Source organism: Elaeis guineensis, chromosome 1 (genome assembly GCF_000442705.2).
Source record: "Elaeis guineensis isolate ETL-2024a chromosome 1, EG11, whole genome shotgun sequence".
Taxonomy (NCBI): Eukaryota; Viridiplantae; Streptophyta; class Magnoliopsida; order Arecales; family Arecaceae; genus Elaeis; species Elaeis guineensis.
The window spans coordinates 55484382-55491889 of NC_025993.2; positions in this window are offsets into that span (position 1 = coordinate 55484382).

Consider the following 7508-nt stretch of genomic DNA (forward strand, 5'->3'; position numbering starts at 1 on the left):
TTTGATTGTCTCACACACAAACTGATTTTGTACGATGAGAAAAGGTGTGAGATAATTTGGGTGGCGCAAGGGAGAGAGTCCCACTCATTTGGGACTCTAGGGTTTAACCAATTGGATTTCTTTCAAATCCAATCCAATTAGACCCAAATAAAATATAATGAACCTAATCTAATTAGGATCCTACAACTTTAATTAAATTTTATCAAATTAATAAATTAATTGAGTCATAGATCCATTCAAATCAGGATCATTTCTCCCTTACCTATTAGGTCATCTCATAACCTAATCAGACTTGACCTGATTGAATCCAATTCAATCAAACTTGATCTAGACATTAACACTCAATTAAATTAAGCTAATTAGTAATTTAATCACTAATTAATCCTCTATTAATGATAGGTTCAAGTCTAGTAGGACTCTTCTCTAGAGTCCCTGTCTTGTGGGACTCTTCAACAGAGTCCCCATCCAGTGGGACTCTTCAGATTAGCCATGTGATTGGAGAAAAATTTTTAATTTGTGTGACCCCATAGGTTCAAACCTAAATCGGTAGCACAAAAATTAATTATTGTACCAATCAGAGTAATCATTTAGCAATGGTGGCCAACGTCTGGATAGACCGAATATATGCAAAGCAACACTCAAGAACCTATTTGGATATAGTTATCATATAATTCGTCCTTATGACCCTTGATGCTAAGATGACATAGAGTTTAAACTATCAACTCTTAATAGTACATCCATTATGTATCTCAATCTAATAAATCCTATGACTTCTCACAAGGATTGCCCTAGCCAAGGTCTTACTAAATTGAAACACAAAGCATTCTCTCCAATCTCTTGGAGTGGTCAATTCTATCTTGACTCACACACCGACTTCACAAGTACTTGACTATGCCCAAAAATTTTTCGATCCTGAATTAAAAATTCAGGTAGTCTTGCATCAAAGCACAGTAAGTTGCTTGCAAGTCACTATGGTGGTCTCAGGTCGGAGGGATATTTATACCCATATCCCTTCGGAGTGACTTTTGACAGCAGAGTACTCTGAAGTTTTGGTCATGTTTAGTGAAATGTACTCCTATATTTTACTTGTATGCCATACCAGCATCTCCATGCTCCTTGATTAAGAGGATGATCAATGATATATGGCACACAATGACCTACACTTGATATGTCTATCATCCTAGTAATAGCATATCATTTGGTCGCAAACTCATTTAAGGACTAAATGATAAATCTTCCTTTATCGATTTAAAATAATCCTAAGGACTTTCATCATAACATAGATGTTCGATATAGAAGATATACAAGCTTATGATAAAAATTACTAAATAAATATTTTATTAATTAATTTATATACAATTATATCAAATAGTACAACCATCAACAAACTGACGATTGACTTTGGGACACATTTTTCAACATACTTGTTGGGTATAAAATACCCCCCTGTCGAAGTTTGTAAAAGACCGACTCTTCCAGGGCTTCTTCGACTCCCGACCTTGTGTGGCATCTCTCTGAACCCCTCCCGATCGTCCAAGCTTCTGGACTTCTCCGACAATGAGCTTCTCCATCCATCTACTGTGCCATTCCAAAGGCTCTCTAGGCCTCACTGTCAGCCGACCTTCTACAGTGATCAACTATTCTACGAACTCCTTCCGAACTTCGTCAATATCCGAGCTTCTTCGACAACGAGGTTTCTACAGAGATCGAACTCCATCCGAGTTTCTACGGTGGTCGACCACCTTCAAGATTCTAACCGAGCTCCTGTGAGAGCCGAACTTATACTACGAGTGGTCTACTCCGAACTCCTACAGTGGGCGGTCTACTCCGAACTCCTACAGCGAGTGGTCTACTCTGAACTCCTACAGCGGGCGGTCTACTCCGAACTCCTACAGCGGGCGGTCTACTCCGGATCTCTACTGTAAGCAAATTTCATTTGAGCCCCTACTGTGAACACATCTTTTCCGAACTTCCATTACAGGTAGACCTCAGTCGAGCTTCTTCGTAGCCGGATCGCAGATGAGCTTCTACAGCAGGACAGGACCTACCGGCCAGATCACTACTTCGAGCTCCCATGACAACCGATCCTTGATCGAGCTTTTACAATAAGCGATCTCTTTTCAGCCTTCTGCAAGAACCAAACCTCGACCGAACTTCCATAGCGAATGGATATCGGACGAGCTTCTACGACAGATGGACTCCGGCAGCTAGATTCTTACAATGACCGATCGCCTCTGACGTCTGTCGAACCTCCCCAGCACCATCCGAAGTCCATCGCTGGCTGACCCTCCACCAGATCCTTCATGAAATCGAACTTCTCTAGCAGATCATCTTCAGACGAGCTTCCACATCAAGTGAATCCCAGATGGACTTCTCTAGCAATCAAATTTCTACCGGGCTTCACCAATGGAAAGTCTCCGTCCGAGCTTCTACAGCAGATGACTCCCACCTGTAGTATCAGCGCCTAAGGTATCTGACAACAGTAGACTCGTTAGTAGCTTCGGAGACATCCGAGCTTCTCCCAGATTGATGGGATAGAGAGCCATTCCGCTCCATCAGATGTCCCAGCCGAGCTCTAACCGACAGATCCAAACTCTCTGGCAAGTCACGATAATGGCCACTACCCTGCTCCAGTCTCTGCAATGGATTTCGTGTGGCTCCACTACTCTCTGACAAGTTGCGACAATGGACACCACTCTACTCTCTGTAACAAACTCCACATGGCTCTGAACGACCCCTGACGCCACTACTCTCCGTAACAAACTCTGGACGACTCTGAACAGCCCACTACCAGGCGGTTACAGACGTCACTGTCAATTAGTTATGCACCCTATCTATATAAAGGGACCCCCAGATACGTTCTTCTCTAAGCTCAAAAACTCTATTTCAAAACTCTGCTAAAATTCCCACTCGAGCACTCCATTTCTGTTGAAGCAGAGTACTGACTTGAGCATCGGAGGGTCTTGCCGGAGCACTCCCAACTCTGGTTTAGACTTCCCTTGCAGGTCCCAGCAGTGGCCGCGGTCATCTCGACTCCAGCAACTCCGGCTTCAACAGAATTCTGCACCAACAGAATTGGTGCTAGAGGAAGGGCGGCTGTGTCTTCGCAGTACCCTTGTTCTTGAAGGAGTGCTCAACGGGACTATCTCCAGTCATCTTCTCTGACATCCTCTTCTCCTTCCCCTACTAGATCTCCACTTGATGCCTCTCCGAATGGCATCCACCAGGCGATCCACGGCCTCCACGGCTAGATCTCAGTGATCTCTACAAGACCCGACCTCATCTCTAGCTTCCCAGGTTCCTCCTCCTCCGATAATGGCGGTCGACAGATTCATCCGATGCCGGCTTGAAGGTAGAAAGGATCGATCGAGAGCTCTGCCACAGTAGGAGCCGTCAAGGAGGGAAGAACAGCCTGGAGATTGGCCTCCAATTGGGATCGTAAACACCATCTCTGGAGGATCTCGGAGGGGAGCGGCCAGTGGATCGACCGGGCCGCCCAAGTGGCAAAAAACTGAAGGATCTATAACCTTTACTGAAGAAGACGCCCGGGGGATCCAGTTCCCCCATAATGATGCGATTGTAGTTTCTTTAAATATCACTGATTATGATGTACGCCGCGTTCTTGTTGACAGTGGAAGCTCGACTGATATTTTATTTTACGATGCATTCTTAAAAATATCCATCCCTGATGGTCGGTTAGGGCCAATTAGCTCCCCATTGGTAGGGTTTACTGGCGATGCTGTGCCAGTGGAGAGAGTAATAACTTTGATTGTAGTTGTAGGTCAGTATCCAAAACAATCCAAAGCACTGGTGGATTTTCTGGTGGTGAGGGCACCGTCTGCCTACAACGTAATTCTCGGCCGACCCGGCCTCAACGCCCTCCGAGCTGTAGTATCGACCCACCATCTGAAATTAAAATTTCCTACCAGCCAGGGGGTCGGAGAAGTTAGAGGACATCAAGCCTTGGCAAGGCATTGCTATAATATAGTCCTACAAAGAAGTGGTCAGCCTGACCCCTATCCGGTTGATGGATTGGACACCCATGACGACCTGACTAAAGAACGGGGTGGGCCAATGGAAGATCTTGTCTCAATTCCTTTGAATGATGGGAACGAAGAGCACATGGTGAAGATTGGCTCCAGCTTGGGGAAAAAGGTGCGGACACAACTTATTGATTTCCTATAAAAGAATGCGGATGTTTTTGCTTGGGTTTCGATGGACATGCCAGGGATTGATGTCGAGGTTATGGAACACCGTTTGGCTGTTGATCCCAAACACCGGCCAACGAAGGAAAATGTTTGAAGTCATGCACCGAAAAGACAGATGGCAATAGCCGAGAAAGTTGATAAACTCCTGAAAGTCGGGTTCATCAGAGAGGTCAACTATCCGAGCTGGGTTTCCAATGTGGTCCTGGTTAAGAAGGTGAATGGTAAATGGAGGATGTGCATAGACTTCAAAAAGCTGAATAAAGCCTGCCCGAAGGATAGTTACCCTCTGCCCAAAATTGATCAATTGGTGGATGCAACCTCGGGCCACGAGCTTCTCACTTTCATGGATGCGTTCTCCGGCTACAATCAAATTTGGATGGTGCCAGAAGATGAAGAAAAGACTGCTTTCATTACTAACCATGGCCTTTATTGTTACAGGGTAATGCCTTTTGGCCTAAAAAATGTAGGGGCGACATATCAGCGACTGGTGAACAAGATCTTCAAAGAGCAGATTGGCCGCAACATGGAGGTCTATGTGGACGACATGCTCGTAAAAAGCAAATCCTCGATGAACCATGTCGCTGACCTTGAGGAGACCTTCAGCGCCCTCCGAAAATACAAGATGAAGCTGAACCCGACCAAGTGCACTTTTGGAGTAACCCCAGAAAAATTTTTGGGCTTTATGGTATCGGGGTGCGGGATCGAAGCAAATTTGAAAAAGATTCACGCCATCCAGGAAATGACCATCCTGAGGTCAATAAAGAAAGTTCAGTGCCTTACTGGGAGAGTAGCGGCCCTAAATCGCTTCGTCTCAAGATCGACCGAGTGGTGCCTACCTTTCTTTCAGACTCTCAAGTAGCCAAAGAACTTCTGTTGGACCCCTGGATGTCAGCAAGCATTCGAAGAGCTGAAGAACTACCTTGGCTCATCTCCACTATTGATAAAGCCCGAGCCTGGAGAGGAGTTTTTCCTGTACCTGGCGGTCTCCCCTGTGGCCCTTGCAGCAGTTCTGATTAAGGAAGAAGCAAAAATTCAACGATCGATCTATTACATAAGCTGAGTATTGAGAGACGCTAAAATCAGGTATACTATGTTAGAGAAACTAACTTATGCCTTGTTGGTTGCAGCTCGGAGGCTCCGACCTTACTTTCAGGGACACACCATAATACTGCTCACCGACCAGCTGATCAAGGTGGTTTTACATCTAGCGGATGCCTCTGGGAGGATAGCAAAGTGGGCAGTTGAGCTCATGGAGTTCGACATCGACTATCGACCTCGACCGGCAATAAAAGCCCAGATACTAGCAAACTTCATGGTGGAATGCACTATCTCGGAGGAGGTCGAACTTGGATGAGATGGAGCCGATGACCCGAGGCTCTGACCGAACTCTCCTAAATAAAAAGCTGATCTCCCTGATGGTTTTAGGGCCCTCTACGTGGACGGTTCCTCCAACATGTCAGGCACAAGCGCGAGCCTGATCTTGATCAATCCTGACGGAATTATCATGGAGTATGCACTGCACTTCGAGTTTCCTGCGATAAATAACGGAGCAGAATATGAAGCTCTGATTGCAGGACTAAAGGTCGCCAAAGAATTGGAAGTAGATCGGCTCCAAGCCTACAGTGACTCTCAATTAGTGGTGGGACAGGTCAATGAAAATTATGAAGCTCAGGAGGACAGTATGGCCAAGTATCTCGAAAAGGTAAAGGAAATCATCCCTACCTTCGACAGCTTCGACATCAAGCAGATCCCAAGAGCAAAAAATATCAGGGCCGACCTTCTCTCCAAGCTGGCTACACTAGCTCCGGCTGAACTGCCTAAGAAAGTCTTCTTCAAAATTCTGAGGTACCCAAGCATGGAAGAATCATAGCCTGTGATGGAGATCAGCCATGAACCCAGTTGGATCGACCCACTGGTTGCATACCTCAAGGACAGGGTCCTTCCTCCTGATGCAAAAGAAGCTTGTAAGCTTAAGAACCAGGCCTCCCGATATATCCTTTACGAAGGCAAGCTATACAAGAGGTCGTACTCCTTGCCCCTCCTGAAATATCTCCGGCCTTCTGAAGCCGACTTCACCTTGAGAGAGGTACATGAGAGAGTCTGTGGAAGTCACCTGGGGGCCAGATCTTTATCCCACAAGCTGCTATGTCAAGGCTATTACTGGCCTATCATGTACCACGACTCCATCGAATATGTCAGAAGATGCGATCGGTGTCAGAGATATGCAAGTGTACAAAGGCAACCTACCTTCGAACTGACACCATTGAGTGCCCCATGGCTGTTTGTGCAATGGGGGATGGATATTCTTGGACCTTTTCCCATGGCATCCAGGTAGCAAAAGTTCCTCCTAGTGGCAATAGACTATTTTACCAAGTAGGTCGAAGCTGAACCTTTGACAAAAATCACAGAAGCTAAAGTGCAGGACTTCATTTGAAAGTCAATTGTTTGTAGGTTCGGCTTACCTAAAACCCTCATTACTGATAATGGACGACAATTTGCTGGGGCAAAGTTTGCCAAATTTTGTGAGGACCTGAATATCTCCCATAACTTCACTTCGGTAGCCCATCCGCAGGCAAACGGCGAGGCCAAAGTGACTAACAGGACTCTATTGCAAGGTATCAAGGCGAGACTTGAAAAGGCAAAGAAAACTTGGGCAGACGAGCTTTATCATGTGTTATGGGCATACCGAACTACTCAGAGATTGCCCACAGGGGAGACCCCCTTTGCCCTAGCCTTCAGGATAGAAGCCGTGATCCCGATTGAACTCAAGCTTCCGTCGGCATGAGTTGTGACATTCGACGAGCGATGCAACCGTAGGATCTCAAAGCCAACCTCGACTTGTTAGAAGAAAAGAGGGAAACAGCTTAAGTTCGGATGGTGGCCTACAAGCAGAAAGTAGCCCGCTACTACAATTCCCAGGTCAAAAGCAAAGTCTTCAGAGCAAGGGACCTGGTACTACGATGAGCCGCTGTCTCACAACCTCAGAATCAAGGAAAACTTATCCCAAACTGGGAAGGCCCGTATGAAGTTAAGGAGGTGGTCCGACCCGGAACATACTATCTAAAAGAGCTCGGAGGAGTAGAGCTTCCGCGACCATGGAATTCAGAAAATCTGTGGATGTATTATCAATAGCTTTGCCTTAAATAAAAGTTTCATACTTGCATATTTTTCTTTTGGCATAAGCTTATAATGACAGGAAGTAACTCCCCCATACAAACGAAATTAAGCGTGTTAGGAATTGGAGGAGAACCTCGTCCTAACATGAGCAAAGATGAAGGCCCGATTTCTTAAAGATCGGAT